We start from the raw sequence: 16,023 nt of genomic DNA on the forward strand, positions 1-16,023 counted from the left end.
GCACCTGCAGGTAAGCCGGCCACTGGTCTGTGCTGCCCCCAGACCAGAACTGGGCCACAGGAGAGAGGTGGCCAGGGACAGCCTTAGATCCAGCCCATGAGGCCTCAGCTGAAAGAGGTTGGAGGTGTCCTGGGATGTCTTGGGACCGGGGAGGTGCGTTGTAAGCCACTGGCTGGTGGATACACTCTGCTCTCAGCAAGGGAGGCAAGGGACCAGCAGATGGGAGGCCCCGCGGTGGCTACCTCCGTGTGGCACACGTGAGTGGCCCAGGTCACACCACCTCAGATTTCTGCCCTAGCAGTGGAAGACAGTTCCAAATGTGCTGACCTGAGCCCCACTCCAAAGACCCGCCAGGCCTGCCTCCACTTTCTGGCCTCAGGGCTCTCTTGGAGGCTGCAGTTCAGCTGCCAGCTTTGGTTCAGACTAGAAATGCAGACAGTTAACACCTGAGGAGCAGCCCTCACGCTCTGGTGTTGGTCAGATTGGCTGACCTGGGGGTTAGTGAGCAGAAAGAACATGAATACGTTATCATTTTTTTTTTTTTTGGGTCTTTTTGCTATTTCTTTGGGCTGCTCCCGCGGCATATGGAGGTTCCCAGGCTAGGGGTCGAATCGGAGCTGTAGCTACTGGCCTACGCCAGAGCCACAGCAACTCGGGATCCGAGCTGCGTCTGCAACCTACACCACAGCTCACGGCAACGCCGGATCGTTAACCCACTGAGCAAGGGCAGGGACCAAACCCGCAACCTCATGGTTCCTAGTTGGATTCGTTAACCACTGCGCCACGACGGGAACTCCCGAATACGTTATTATTTAACCATGCAGAAGGTTATTGGGTACCATCCTGGAGGCAGGCTACCACAGAGATGTTGAACTCTTTTTTTTTTTTTTTTCTTTTCTTTTTAAGGCCACAACCATGGCATATGGAAGTTCTCAGGCTACAGCTCCCAGCCAACACCATAGCCATAGCAATGCAGGATCCGAGCCATGTCTGCGACCTACACTGCAGCTCACATCAACATCAGATCCTTACTCCACTGAGCAAGGCCAGGGATTGAACCCACATTCTCATGGATACCAGTCAGGTTTGTTACTGCTGGGCCATAGCAGGAACTCCCCATCTCTTGTTCTAATATTTGCCTTTGAACCCATTCCTGATATAGGGTCCCTAAAATCTTCATAAATTCCTAAGTGATAAGAATACCAGGAGCCTGATTTTTTCTATTGAAGTAACTCTGGGTTGGCTCCTGGGCAGGGACTTGTAACCAGAAAGACCAAGTCATAATTAGAAGATTGGGGTTTTCAGTTTTCACTCTCTGTATCTCTTCATCTGGTTGTTCCTCTATATCCTTTATCATGTCTTATAATGAACTGGTAAATATAAGTATTTCCCTGAGTCCCATGAACCACTCTAGCAAATTAATCAAACCCAAGGAGGCGGGTCACTGGAACCTCTGATCTACAGCTGGTTGATGAGAAGCACAGGTGATAATCTAGGCTTGTGACTGGCATCTGAAGTGGGGAAGAGGTGTTGTTTTCTAGGACTGAGCCCTTAACCTGTGGAATCTGATGCTGTCAGAATTGTTGAATTCTCAGAAACCCTGCTGGTGTTTGAGGATTGCTTGGTCTGGTGTGGGAGTCCCCTCTCCTCAGTTCACACAGATATTGGAATTGGGTCCAGGATGCCAAAAGAGGAACAATTCGCCCACAATCCCCGCTTCTAACACTCTAGCTGCCTTGAATCTCACTTCCTTCCTTTTGCAGTCCATTTTCAGACATTATTTTTCAGAGTTTTTGAGGAGATAGAATTGAACATCTTGCTCTTGGGTTTCATTCATCTTTTTCGACATGCATCCATATACTAGTCAGGATGATCTAGGTTATGCCACAGTAACAACACCACCACCTCGGCAGTTTAAATCAGGTTGTACTCTTGTTCACTCTACATGTCAATTGGCAGTGTCTCTACTCCTCCTCATCCTCACTTCAGGTTAGGATCTGGCGTTGCTGAAGCTGCAGCACAGGTTGCAGATGCGGCTCAGATCTGGTGAGACTGTAGCATAGGCCTCAGCTGCGGCTTCCAATTCAACCCCTAGCTGGGAAACTTCCATATGCTGTGGGTATGGCTGAAAAAGGAAAGAAAAAAAAAAAGAAGTATTGAGAAATATTTTGTAGTATTGAAATCTACAAAATATTACTGAAAGGAATTGTAAAAGATATAAATATATGGAGAGACAGTTTAGGGTCATGGATTGAAAAACTCAATATTGGAGTTGCCGTTGGGGTGCAGCGGTTCACGAATCCGACTAGGAACCATGAGGTTGCAGGTTCGATCTCTGGCCTCGCTCAGTGGGTTAAGGATCCAGCATTGCCGTGAGCTGTGGTGTAGGTCGAAGACGCGGCTCGGATCTGGCATTGCTGTGGTTGTGGTGTAGGCTGGCGGCTACAGCTCCTATTCAACCCCTACCCTGGGAACCTCCATATGCCACAGGAAGCAGCCCTAGAAAAGACAAAAAAAAAAAAAAAAAAGAAAAATTCAATATTGTCAAGATAGTAGTTTCCCCCAAATTGACTTATATACTCAGTTCAATTCCTATCAAGCCCCCAGCAGATTTTTTTTTTTTTTTGCCGAAATTGGAAAGCTGATCCTGATCCAGCCTCCAAATCTGACCCTAAATTATAAAAATACATTGGACATAAAATAAGCAAAACAATTCTGAAAAAGAAGAACAAAGAGGAGGATTTATACTTCACTATTTCAACACATATTATCAGCCCATATAACCAAAACACTATAATACTGGCATAAGAATAGGTTTCAAAATATACTATCAAGGAGTTCTCGTTGTAGCTCAGCGATAACGAACCCAACTAGTGTCAGTTGGATCCCTGGCCCCCCTCAGTGGGTTAGGGATCCGGCATTGCTGTAAGCTGCAGTGTAGGTTGCAGATGCAGCTCAGACTTGGTGTTGCCGTCGCTATGGTGGAGGCCAGCAGCTGCAGCTCCAGTTTGACCCTAGCCTGGGAACTTACATATGCCATGGATGCAGCCCTAATTTTAAAAATATATACAACATATATACATAATATGTAATTATTATATTATATATTATATTACATATAATATTTATATAAAGACATACACACGCATTATCAAAAAATAGATAAGAAAAACAAAAAAATATACTACCAAACCATGTAACCAAAACACGTGTACTAGCATAAGAACAGATATATAGATCAATGGAATAGAATTGAGAGTCCAAAAATAAACTCTTACATTATGATAAATTCCCTTAAAAAAGGCAACTCAGACTGGGATAAAAACATCCCCAAATATCATGTATCTGCTAAAGAACTTGTATCTAGAATATATAAAGAACTCTTACAACTCAATTAAAAAATAATTTTTTTTGCTGCACTGTGGCATATGGAAGTTCTGGGGCTAGGAGGTCAAATTGGAGCTGTAGCTGAGGCCTATGCCACAGCCATGGCAACACCAGATCTGAGCCACATCTGCAACCTATGCAATAGCAGCAGCAACTTACCTAACCTACTGCACCACAGCAGAAAGTCTCAATAAGTCAATTTTTTTTTTTTTTTTTTTTTTTTAGGGCCACATCAGTGGCATATGGAGGTTCCCAGGCTAGGGGTCGAATCGGAGCTACAGCTGCCGGCCTACACCGCAGCCACAGCAATGCCAGATCCGAGCTGCGTCTTCGACCTACACCACAGCTCACGGCAATGCTGGATCCTTAACCCACTGAGTGAGGCCAGGGATTGAGCCTGAAACCTCATGGTTCCTAGTCAGATTCGTTTCTGCTGCGCCACGTCGGGAACTCCTCAATAAGTTAATTTTTAAATGAGCAAATTATCTGAATATTTCACCAGAGAGGATTTATGAATGGCCAATAAGCACATGAGAAGATGCTCAGGAACTTTAGTCATTACAGGAATGCAAATCCAAACCACAGTGAGTTACTACTTCACACCCTCTAGAATGGCTATAATTAAAAAGAGATAACAGGTGCCAAGGAAATGAAGATATTGGAACACTGCTCATACACTGTTGATGGGACTGTAAAAATGATACAGCCACTTTGGAAAACAATATGGCAGCTCCTCAAAGAAGTAACATAGACTTGTCCTATGGGCTAGCAATTCCACTCCCAGGAGTCTGCTTGAGCAAATTGAAAACATATGTCCACACAAACACTTAAACACAAATGTTCAAAGGATTATTCATAATAGCCCCAAAGGTGGAAACAACCCAAACATCTATTGATAATGAAAAAACAAGTGAAATGAAGTATATGCATACAATAGAATGTTGTTTGGCCATAAAAAAGATTGAAGTACTGATCCATCCTACCGTATGGATGAGTCTCAGAAACATTACGCTCAGTGAAAGAAGCCAGATGCAAAAACCACACAATTCCATTTATATGAAATAGATTTGCCAGAAAAGGGAAATCTATAAGACAGAAGAGCAGATTAGTGGTGCCAGGACTGGGGGTAGGAACAGGTATGAATGATCTCTTTGGATGATTGAATGTTCTAAAATTAAGTGGAGTTCCCGTCGTGACTCAGCAGAAATGAATCTGACTAGTATCCATGAGGACGAAGGTTCCATCCCTGGCCTTGCTCAGTGGGCTAAAGATCCGGCATTGCCATGAGCTGTGGTGTAGGTTGCAGACGCGAGTCAGATCTGGTGTTGCTGTGGTTGTGCCATAGGCCAGTGGCTACAGTTCTGATTCGACCCCTAGCCTGCGAACCTTCAGGCCCTAAAAAGACTAAATAAATAAATAAATAAAATTATGTTGTGGTGATGGTTGTACAACTCTGTACACTCACTAAAAGTCACTGACTTATACTCTTAATGGGTAAATTTTGAGGATGTAAATTATGTCAATAAAATTATTACAAATAACATTGCAATTAAAACCCAAACAATACATTGATCTTTTTTTAAATTTCCTCACTCTCAGAGATCAATTTTCAGCTTGCTACCTGACTTGCTGAGGCCCACCAGAATTTGTTTCAGGCTTTGGTCTCAGGACACATTTTCCTGCTTGCAACTAAGAGATCTCATATGTTTTTACAGTCTGGCAAAATCTGGCAGGGCCCTTTAAAAAGAGGCAGTTCACAGAGTTCCCATTGTGGCTCAGTGGTTAATGAATCCGACTAGGAACCACGAGGTTGCGGATTCGATCCCTGGCCTTGCTCAGTGGGTTAAAGATTCTGGCGTTGTGGTGAGCTGTAGTGTAGGTCACAGACGTAGCTCGGATCCTGCGTTGTTGTGGCTCTGGCATAGGCCGGCGGCTACAGCTCCGATTAGACCCCTAGCCTGGAAACCTCCATATGCCATGGGTGCAGTCCTAGAAAAAGGCAAACAAAAATAAAATAAAATAAAAACAGGCAGTTCAGGAGTTCCCATCATGGCTCAGCAGAAACGATTCTGACTAGCATCCATGATGACAGTTTCGATCCCTGGTCTTGCTCAGTGGGTTAAGGATCCACATTACTGTTAGCTGTGGTGTAGGTTGCAGACAGGGCTTGGATCTGGTGTTGCTGGGCTGTGGTGGAGGCCAGTGGCTACAGCTCGGATTTGACCCCTAGCCTGGGAATCCCTATGTGCTGCAGGTGTGGCCCTAAAAAGACAAAAAAATAAAAAAATAAAAAAAATAAAAGCAGGCAGTTCACAGCTAGGGGAACTGAGGCTCAGAGAAACAAAGGGCCTTGCCAAGGCGGCATAGGAATCTGGCAGCAGTTCCATCAATGCCCAGCACGTTCTGGCTTCAGAGTACGAACATCAGGGGAGCCAGTCACTGAAGGAGCCAGACTCTGCCTGGCACAGGGCAGCCCCCTGGTTCATTCTTGCAGGGGCCCCCTTAATTTCTCTGAACACCTTGCTCCTGCTTGAGCTGCTCCTGTGGCCTGTTTCCCTCTTGGGTCTCATTGTCCAGGTCTCAAAAAGCCCAGTCCTGTTTTCCATTAAAACTGGCATATTCTATTCAGTCTAAAGCTTCTCCCCTCTGATAGCTCAGAGGAAGAGATAGAAGTAGAACAAGTCGTCTTTGTCTGGTGTGGTTGTAATTGAGCTTTGGTGCTTAGAAGCATGGCAGGTACACAGATGAAGATTCTATCCTCATGGGGTGCTTTTGTGGGTTCCCAAGAGAAAGCCCCACCGGGCACTTCACACTGCACCCCAGGCAGGGAGGTGGCACTCTCCAGCTGATCCAGTATGACCCCCCCACCCCTCCGCTTCTGAGCCCCCCCATGCACCTCTCTGCTGCAGGTGCCTTGCCCTGGGAAGAAGCCCCCCTGGGCAGGGTCCTTGTCCCAAGGCTCACAGCCACCTTCTTTCCTAAGGCTCCACTTCCCACCCATGCAAACAGTCAGCATTCCCCACCATCTGGACAAGAGCAGCCTCTTCCCAGGGAAACAGATTGGGGAGCTGCTGGACCCTTTACCTACAATAAGTAGTACCTTTGGGTTTTACAGCAAACTACCAGATAGATATTTTCACCCCCTGCTCAACCCCTGCCTCATAGCTGAGTAAACAAAGACCCAGAAACAGCAAACAGAACTGCCTAGAATAAGACTCCAGGTTTGCCTGACACCAGAGCTCTTTTCTCTCTTCCAGGTCAAAGATCCTTTTTGGCTAGACTGAGGTCACCGCCATCATTAACAGCAAATATTTAATGAGTACCTGGTGGTGGTGAGGCAGGTCAGACCATGCAGTCTTGTCAGACTGGAAGCCCCGCTGGGAAAAGGGAAGAAGCAGGACGGAGAAGGATTTGCTCAGCTGAGGTCTGCCTGAGGCTCAGGTCCATGCATCCACAAAGCAGATCTAGAAAAAAAAAAAAAAAGAAGAAGAAGAAATTGCCAGGTAATCTGCAGTCTGGGGGCCAAAAGACAGGAGGTGGAAGAAATGTTTATCAAGGCCAAAACAGTTACTGAATGGAATCACCCAGATCTTTAAAAGAAATAATGCTGCCTGGACCCCATCCCCAGACCTTCGGATCTAAAGGATATGGGGAGCAAGCAGGGCATCGGAATTTTCAAATGTGTAGCAAAGTTGGTGCCAGGGACAGGGCATGAGGCAGAGGGGCAGGGAGCTCTGGAAGTTTCATAGGAGGAAGTGGCAAGGACACAGCCTCAAGGCCTGAGGTTCCAGGGCAGGGAGTTCAGGGCCCGGGGCACTGGGCTGGCCCAAAGTGGCCCTTGGGAAAGCTTAGCTGGGGGACTGTGCGAGGGAAAGGCAGGAGGGAGGGAAGGAATGGAAAAGAAGAGAAGCAAAGACCCAGGCAGTGCAGTGCTTTGGAGTCCATGGTCTATCACTAACTTTCTGTGCAACCTGGGACAAATCGCCTCTCCTCTCTGGGCCTCAGTTTCTCCATCTTGAAAAGGAAGGGCCCAGAGTTCCCATTGCAGCTCTGCAGGTTAAGAAGCTGACATGTGGAGTTCCCGTTGTGGCGCAGTGGTTAACGAATTTGACTAGGAACCATGAGGTTGCGGGTTCGATCCCTGGTCTTGCTCAGTGGGTTAACGATCCGGCATTGCCGTGAGCTGTGGTGTAGGTTGCAGACACGGCTTGGATCCTGCGTTGCTGTGGCTCTGGCCTAGGCCAGTGGCTACAGCTCCGATTCGACCCCTAGCCTGGGAACCTCCATATGCCGCGGGAGCGGCCCAAAAAATGGCAAAAAGACAAAAAAAAAAAAAAAAAAAAAGAATCTGACATGTTCCCGTCATGGCTCAGTGGTTAATGAATCCGACTAGGAACCATGAGGTTGCGGGTTCAATCCCTGGCCTTGCTCAGTGGGTTAAGGATCCCGAGCTGCCACCAGCTGCAGTGTAAGTCTTGGATGTGGCTCAGATCTGGCATTGGCTCCAGCTGAAGTTCTGATTTGCCCCCTAGCCTGGGAACTTCCATACACCACAGTTGTGGCCCTAAAAAAAAAGAAAAGAAAGGAAAGTCTTAAACTTGATGATGGCTAAAGATCACCCTGGCTCCAGGGTTGGAGGACCCCCCCAGGCCCTGGCAGGCTGGACCTCCTCATGTGAGAGCAGCCCAGGTGGGGTTCCTGATCTGCAGATAGGGATGCTGCTCTCCGGTCTGGGCCAGGGGCAGGTGCCAAGGTCCACGACACCCCTGGCCTTCCCTGGACTCCCCACCCACTCCATCAGGCTGCCAGACGCGGTTCATGAAAATTTCCTTGTAGCCCCTCCAGCCCAGCTAAAGGAACATGGCTAACGTTCCAGCTTCAAATGGAAATTTCCACTCTCCCTCTGACAGCTGGTAGGAGATGCGGTGCCTCAGAGCTGGACACAGATAAAGGTCATGGCAAGGGGGGTGGAGGGACACACACCTGTTTTGGGCCACACAGACTTCATCAGTGGTCCAACTGTCTTCCTTCAACAAGGATTCATGGAGCACTTCACTTAGTGTGTGCTGGGCCCTTTTCCAGGTGTTAGGGCCAGGACAGGACAGACTCAGGACACTACAGACCTGAGTCACCTAGTCACCTAGGACACGGGTCTCCTAATGGGAGAAAGAGAATATATATCGAGGCTGTGAATACAATGAGGCAGGGTAAGGAAAAGGGTGTGACATGGGGGCAGGGAGGTGGCTGTTTTAGGGAGGGTGACCAGGGAAGGCCTTGCTGTGGATAAGGCAACATTTGAGTGATTATCAGGGGAACAGTAAGTACAATAGTTCCCCGTTATTCGCAGTTTCCCTTTCCTGGGTTTCAGTTACCCATGACAACCGTGATTGGAAAATATAAAACAGAAATTGACAAAAATAAACCATTCACAAGTTTCACCTGTGCACTGTTCTGAGTCACGTGATGAAATCCCACTTCGTCCTTCTCAGGCCGAGAATCATCCCTTTGTCCAGCATATCCTGCCCATTACTCACTCAGTAACAGTGCTTGAGTTCAAGGGACACTTATTTTACTTAATAATGGTCCCAAAGCTCGAGAGCAGTGATGCTGGCAATTCAGATATGCCAAAGAAAAGCGTAAAGGGCTTCCTTTAAATGAAAGGGTGAAAGTTATGGACTAAGTAAGGAGAGAGGTTGATCAAATCCTCTATCCATGAAATTGTAAGGAGCTAAAGACACTCATGCTAGTTTTGCTGTCGCACCTGAGACTACAAAATTTACAAGTGACTTACGAGAAATTTATGAGACACTTAACATGAGGGTCATGTTAAGATGGAAAGTCAAAAAGAGTATGAGATGACTTCCTATTTTAAAAAGATGCTTTAGCACAGAATAAGTAAACTAAAAAATGAAGATCAGAAACAAAGTGGAGGGTAAAATTAAATTTTAAATGTCAGATAGAATGTGTTAAATTTAGATTTGAGCTTCCTAATAGCCAAAGTAAAAAGAGATATGTTGGTTCTTAGGGTTTGTTTTTTTGTTTGTTTTTGTCTTTTTGCCTTTTCTAGGGCCACTCCCTCGGCATATGGAGGTTTCCAGGCTAGGGGTCTAACGCCAGAGCCACAGCAACACGGGATCCGAGCCACATCTGCAACCTACACCACAGCTCATGGCAACACTGGATCGTTAACCCACTGAGCAAGGGCAGGGATCGAACCTGCAACCTCATGGTTCCTAATCGGATTTGTTAACCACTGAGCCACAATGGGAACTCTGGTTCTTAGGGTTTTAATAGCATATGATACTTTTATTAGCAAAGTTAAGTTAAATTGTGACCAATTCATTAGATCTTCTTTGAGAATTTATTTCTCTAAATATTTGTAAAAATGAATTTTGTCTTAAACACCTCGTTGCAAAGAGAGAAAACTAACAAAAGAAAACTGATGAACACAAACAAATTTTAAAAAAAGATGGAAAAGGCATTGAATTTGTACAGTAAGATTTTTTTTTCACTCCCTCAGCATATGGAAATTCTGGGGCCAGGGATCGAACCCAAGTCACAGCAGTGACAATGAGGAATCCTAAACTGCTAAGCCACCAGGGAACGCCCTACAATAAGATATTTTGAGAGAGACAGAGAGACAAAGACCACATTCACATAACATTTTTTACAGTATATTGTTGTAATTGTTCTATTTTATTATTGTCATTAATCTCTTACTGTGCCTAACTTATAAGTTAACATTTGTCATAGGTATGCATGTATACCTATGATAAAAAAAAAAAAAACCCATCATGTGTAGAGATAGGATTTGGCACTATCTGCAGTTTCAGGCATCCACTGGGGTCTTGGAGCATATTCCGCTTGGATAAGACTGCTGTACAAAAGCATGAAGCAGGGCTTCTTGCCTTGCCTGGCACGTTGAGGATGGCAGGGGGAAAAGGGCATGGGACCAGAGGGTTTCCTGCATCTGGACCTCTTGTTGCCAAGGGCAACCTCCTGACCACCAAAAGATCAGCCCTTCTCTGGGAAGGAGGAAGACACAGGGCCATCTCAGGCTCCAGGTCCAGGGTGACATAGGACAGTGTCCCTCCCCCTCCCATATGAAGCCCCAGCCCCCTCCCAGCTGCGGTAGTGAAGCTATAACCTCCTTTTGTCAGTATCTCTATGAGGCTGTCTCTCAAGTCGGCCAGGCCCAGATGCTGGTGGGGGGCAGGGCTGGGTCATCCTCTCTCTTGGTCTTAGAGTTTGGTGGAGCTTTGATGAAGGGAGCGGGGTATTCCTTGGGGCCATCTGAGGCCGTGAGACAGGACATGATGGGAGATCTTCCCCATGTCGGCCTGGGTCAAGGGCACCCTTCAGGGTCAGGACGTCGCTCTTGCTCTGAGTTCATTGCTCACGTATCTGTCCTGTCCCACATTCCCCCTGACACTGGGGGCATCCATTCCCTCAAAAGCCAGCTTTGCACCTGCCACAGCCATCGAGGGTGAAGAGCTTGCACCAAGGTAGCAGTGGCTTCTTGCATGTTGATGCAGCTGACATTGGGCAGAGCGCTGGGATGGAGAACCCGACTCCAGCGGTGGGGCAGCCGTGGGGGAGTTATACCCTCGCGTGACGGTGCTGGGCCAGGCAGGGCAGCCATGGCGGAGTTGGTGAGAGAAGTGGCTGTCCAGCATCCGGGTGCCTGCCTACCTGCCCTGTCCTTCCACTGTCATCTCATTTAACCACCCCCTTCCCTGCACGGAACCCCATAATTATCACTCCTTCTTTCGTGTGTTCGCTCCATCAACAGGGCTTAAGGGCTGCCCAGACCAATCTGACCTGGACCCACCCTGCTCACCCCCCATCAGTGACTCCCCAGTACCTTCCAATTCATGTCCAAACTCCCTGTCCCAGCTGACAAGGCCTTGTGTGTCCTCCCAGCCCCAGGCCTCACTACTCCCCCTCTATCCACAGTCCAGTCACTCTCCACATGTGGCCACCTTGCCTCTCTCAGCCCTCCATGCACCACACCCACTGCTGCTTCTCTTACCTGCTCAACTCCTGTTTCTCCTGTGGGACTCAGCTCAAGTGGAAACTCCTCCAGGAAGCCCTCCCTGACGGGTCCCACAACTCCAATCTGACTTGGTTGCCCTTTCCTGGGCTTCTGCTGACTCCTCTGATACCAACATCCATCACACTATTATTTGTGTGTCCCCTCCTGGGCTGGGTGTGTTGTTCTGTGACTTGGCCTGCCTTCCTAGCACTCAGTGCAAAGAAACTTTTTTGAAAAATGAATGAAGGGTGCTGGGCTTTTTTTAGTTGCCTAGAACAGGCAGATGAGCAAGAGACACAATCCCTGTCTAAAGCAAGAAGAAAGGAGAAATCAGGAAATGATTTGTCAAGCAATGACCGAAAGGGACGTGGGAAAGAAGGCCATGAGTTTGCCCAAGGGGACAGTGACTACGGTGGAGCTTCTGGAGTCAGAAGACCCCGGGTTCAAATTCTGACACGGCCACTTACTTTTTAGCTGTGTGACTGGGGCTGATTTCCTAACCTTCCTGCAAAATGAGGGCTCATAGAGAATGCAGCGTTTGGCTCATAGAAAACACTAGAGAAATTCATTGACCAATGCCACATGCCAGCCCCATCACCTGTCTGTCCTTCAAATCTTACCACCTTTGGGTGACATGAGAATGCCCAGCCCAGAACTCAAGTCTGGCTTCCAGATTACGCCAGAGTATAAACTCCTTGAGGGCAGGCATTTTTGCCTCTTTTATTCACTGTTGAATTCTCAGCACCTGGAATAGTGCCTGGCACATAATAGGTCCTCAGCAAACATTTCTTTCTTTCTTTTTTTTTTGCCATTTCTAGGGCCATTTCTGCAGCATATGGAGGTTCCCAGGCTAGGGGTCGAATAGGAGCTGTAGCCACCGGCCTACATCAGAGCCACAGCAACGTGGGATCCGAGCTGTGTCTGCGACCTACACCACAGCTCACGGCAACGTCAGATCCTTAACTCACTGAGCAAGGGCAGGGATCGAACCCGCAACCTCATGGTTCCTAGTTGGATTCATTAACCACTGAGCCACGATGAGAACTCCCCAGTAAACATTTCTTGAATGAATGACTGAATTCTTGCTTCTCCCTCAAATCTCAAACTCAGCATGACTCCATTAGCTATAACCATATTCAGCAGCGCACAATGAAAAGCCACGAATAGTGATTTAAACAAATAAGAGGATTAATTTTCTTCCCATAACAAGACCCTGGGGGTAGGGGGTCCAAGACTGGTGTGTCAGCTCATTGGTGTACAAGGACCCAGGCTCCATTAATCTCCCTTGCTTCGACCATCTGACCATGTGACCCCGTGGTCACAGAGTGTCTCCATTCCAGGCAGGAAGGAGGAGGATGGGAAAAGGGCAAAAGATCCATTCTTTTTTTTTTTTTTTTTTTTGTCTTTTTGCCATTTCTAGGGCCTCTCCCGCCGCATATGGAGGTTCCCAGGCTAGGGGTCAAATCGGAGCTGTAGCCTCCGGCCTACGCCAGAGCCACAGCAACGTGGGATCCGAGCTGCGTCTGCAACCTACACCACAGCTCATGGCAACGCCGGATCCTTAACCCACTGAGCAAGGGCAGGGACCGAACCCACAACCTCATGGTTCCTAGTTGGATTCGTTAACCAGTGCGCCACGACGGGAACTCCCAAAAAATCCATTCTTAAAGCAAAGCCTGTCAGGCTTCGGTGACAAGGAAGGAGAGAATGGATACTGAGAGGGCGGCCGGGAAGGTCTGCCATGATAGCAAAATGCAGTCATTGCTTCTTCCTCCCTTCTTTCATTTTTTTTGTTTTGTTTTGTTTTCTTTTCTTTTTTTAGGGCCACACCCACAGCCTATGGACGCTCCCAGGCTAGGGGCTGAGTCGGAGCTTCAGCTGCCGGCCTACACCACAGCCACAGCAACGCCAGATCTGAGCCGTGTCTGCAACCTACACTACAGCTCCGGGCAACACAGGATCCCCGACCCACTGAGCGAGGCCAGGGATCGAATGCATCTTCATGGATAGTCATCGGGTTCTTACCACTGAGCCCTGATGGGAACTCCTTCAGACTTCTTCCCTGGAGTAGATGACGCCTCCACTCAGCTGCCCAAGTGAAAAACCTGGGGGTCATCCCTCACCCCACTGCCCACATCCAGCCTGTCAACATTCTATTAGCTCCATGGTGACATCGATGCTGAATCAGACCTTATCTCTTGGTCCCATTGACCTCACCTTGGTCCAAACTACCCTTAACTTTCCCTCCTGCATCCCTGCTCCCGTTACATCCCTGCTTACGGCGGCTGAAGGATCCTGCCCAAACATAGTCCCATCACACCACTCCCCGCTAGAGGCCCTAGAGGCTTCATGTCACACACAGAATATAATGCAACCCCGTCCTGGCCCACAGGCTGGCACAGCTGGGCCTCCCCTCAACCCCAGACCACCTTGCTCGCACCAGGCCCCCGCTCACCCATCCAGCCCCGAGGACCGTGTGTGCTCTTTCCTCACACCTGCTGGGTCCTACCTTTGGGCCTTTGCACTGTTTCCTCTGCCAGGAGTGCACTGCCTCCCCCCACCTCACGTATCTGCGGAGACCCCTCACGCCTTGTCACAGTCACTGCCTATTACATGACCCCTTTCATTTTCTCCACGCGCTCCTCATAACCGTCTCTGCTGTCTTTCTCCACCAGAATGTAAGCTCATGAAGGTAGAGACCTTGTCTGCATTGACTGAAAAAAAAAAAAAAAAAAAGCACAACCAAAAAGTGGAGAGTTATGATTTTTTTGGGGGGGGAGTTGGTTCTCTTTTTAGGACCACACCCATGGCATATGAGGTTCCCAGGCTAGGGTCAAATCAGAGCTGTAGCCGCTGGCCTACCCCACAGCCACAGCAACACCAGATCCGAGCCGTGTCTGCACCACCTGACCTACACCACAGCTCACAGCCATGTTGGATCCTTAACCCACTGAGCGAGGCCAGGAATCAAACCTGCGTCCTCAGGGATACTAGTCAGATTTGGAACTCCCAAGAATTATGTTTTATCCGACAGAGTCTCTAAGGACTTCAAGCCTGGGAGGCAGCCTTTCAAATAGCTCAGAGGGACAGCTCCCAAGAGTGAGGGAGGAGCCAGAATATATAGGAGTTTTGTAACAAAAACCAGGTAGTCAGAACCTCAAAGGTTAATGTTAATTAATCAACACTAGGTATCTCAGGTTAATGAATTTCTTTATGTATGGGAAGATGCAAGAGTCTGAAAATCATCCCTTTGATAGGCCTTAGCTATCTAGGGCCAGTATCCCGTTCTTTCCCATCCTGAGTTCCCTTAGGCTTCACCATAGGAGGCAGCTGCAGGGACGTGATGGCTGCAGCATCCTTTGTTTACTGACACGGCAGGCAACGCTTTTCATCCATATCTACTTCATGCAGAGTCATATCCCCAGGGCCTAACGCTGTGTCTGGTATGTAGGAAGATTCAGTATTTGTTCAGTGAATAAATGAATGAACGAAGGGACTGGTTTTGGGTGTCCCCTTGGGGGTCCTTCCAGCCCTTGGACATGTAAAGATAAAGAAGAGGAAGGAGATTAGAGATAGGGGACATGATACTCGAGATACAAGTCAGAAACTGGAACCAACTGGCGATCATCTTTCCACCAACATCCAAACCCTCCTCCCTGACTCCCCAAGTGATCCTGCCAGCGGAGGGTCTCTGGCTGGTCGTGAGAGCCCATTTGGGAGAGACAGGAGGGAGGAGGTGAGTTCAGACAGGTACCATATTGAGCCAGAAAATGACCTGACCATCTTGGGAATGATGTTGAGAGCGCCCTCTGCTGGCTCAGCCACTAAGCAGCCATGAGGTCGGTGCCGGTAACCTCTCGGAACCTGTTTCCTCGAGTGGAAACAGAGTAAGAATACTTAATTTACAAGAATGTTTTAAGGATTCAATAAGAATGAATATGTTAAATGCTTATATGGTATAGGGACAAATAGCAAGTGCTCAAAAGATCTTAGCCGTAACAGGAGGAGGAAAGAGAGACAGGAAGGAAGGAGAAAGTGCAAAGAGGCAACGACTGACAGAGACAGGTGGCTGGTAACCCAGGGGCAGCCCAGTCTGACCTGCTGGGAGTTTGACGCTCCCACAGAAGATACAGAAATGTAAAGCATCTGAACTTTAGCACATGCTGCCCAAAGTCGATTCAAGTTCTTCTGGTTCAACTCCCTCATTTTACAAACATCATGAGCCCCAGAAAGGATAGAAATGTCTCTAAGATGCCCAGAGAGTTGGCAGAAGAGTGAAGGGATGACCAGTGGATTCTGAGCTTCCTGGTCTCTGCAGTCCAGAGGGAGAGGGTCTGCTCGCCTCTGTCCCCTCAGCCACAGGGAGGGCAAACAGACTGAGATGAGGCTCTCTGGGCAGGAAGAGCTGGGAGAGGCAGGGGGCTGATTGTCCTGCCCAGGCCCTGTGCTAGGCACTTCACTAAACCCAGCACAGACTCAATACTCATCCAGCCTGAGAGGGATTATCCCCATTTCACAGGTGAGGGTACAGATGCCCAAGGCCCCTTGAAGAGCGAAGAGTGCTAGAACTTGAACCCCATTCTGTGGGACTCCAAAAACAC

General features: G+C 48.1%; 1 protein-coding gene across 2 annotated transcripts in view; it reads right to left on the bottom strand.

Annotated features, from left to right (window-relative positions):
* PAQR7 (progestin and adipoQ receptor family member 7) overlaps window positions 1–16,023 on the bottom strand; it is a 44,306-nt gene that overhangs the window by 14,965 nt on the left and 13,318 nt on the right. The window contains exons 1-3 of one of the 2 annotated variants that reach the window (XM_084958549.1): window positions 13,448–13,580; window positions 8,371–8,543; window positions 6,711–6,851 (exon numbers count right to left, since the gene is read on the bottom strand). The gene's annotated coding sequence lies outside the window, so the exon portion shown is untranslated. Of the gene's footprint in view, window positions 1–6,710; window positions 6,852–8,370; window positions 8,544–13,447; window positions 13,581–16,023 lie in introns of those variants that run through there. The other variant, XM_084958550.1, reaches the window with a different exon arrangement.

The sequence above is a fragment of the Sus scrofa genome, chromosome 6, assembly GCF_054392235.1.
Source record: "Sus scrofa isolate SSC_HxYL_T2T_F1_AM1 chromosome 6, Sscrofa_HxYL_maternal_Yorkshire_Landrace_v2.0, whole genome shotgun sequence".
In the NCBI taxonomy this organism is placed as follows: Eukaryota; Metazoa; Chordata; class Mammalia; order Artiodactyla; family Suidae; genus Sus; species Sus scrofa.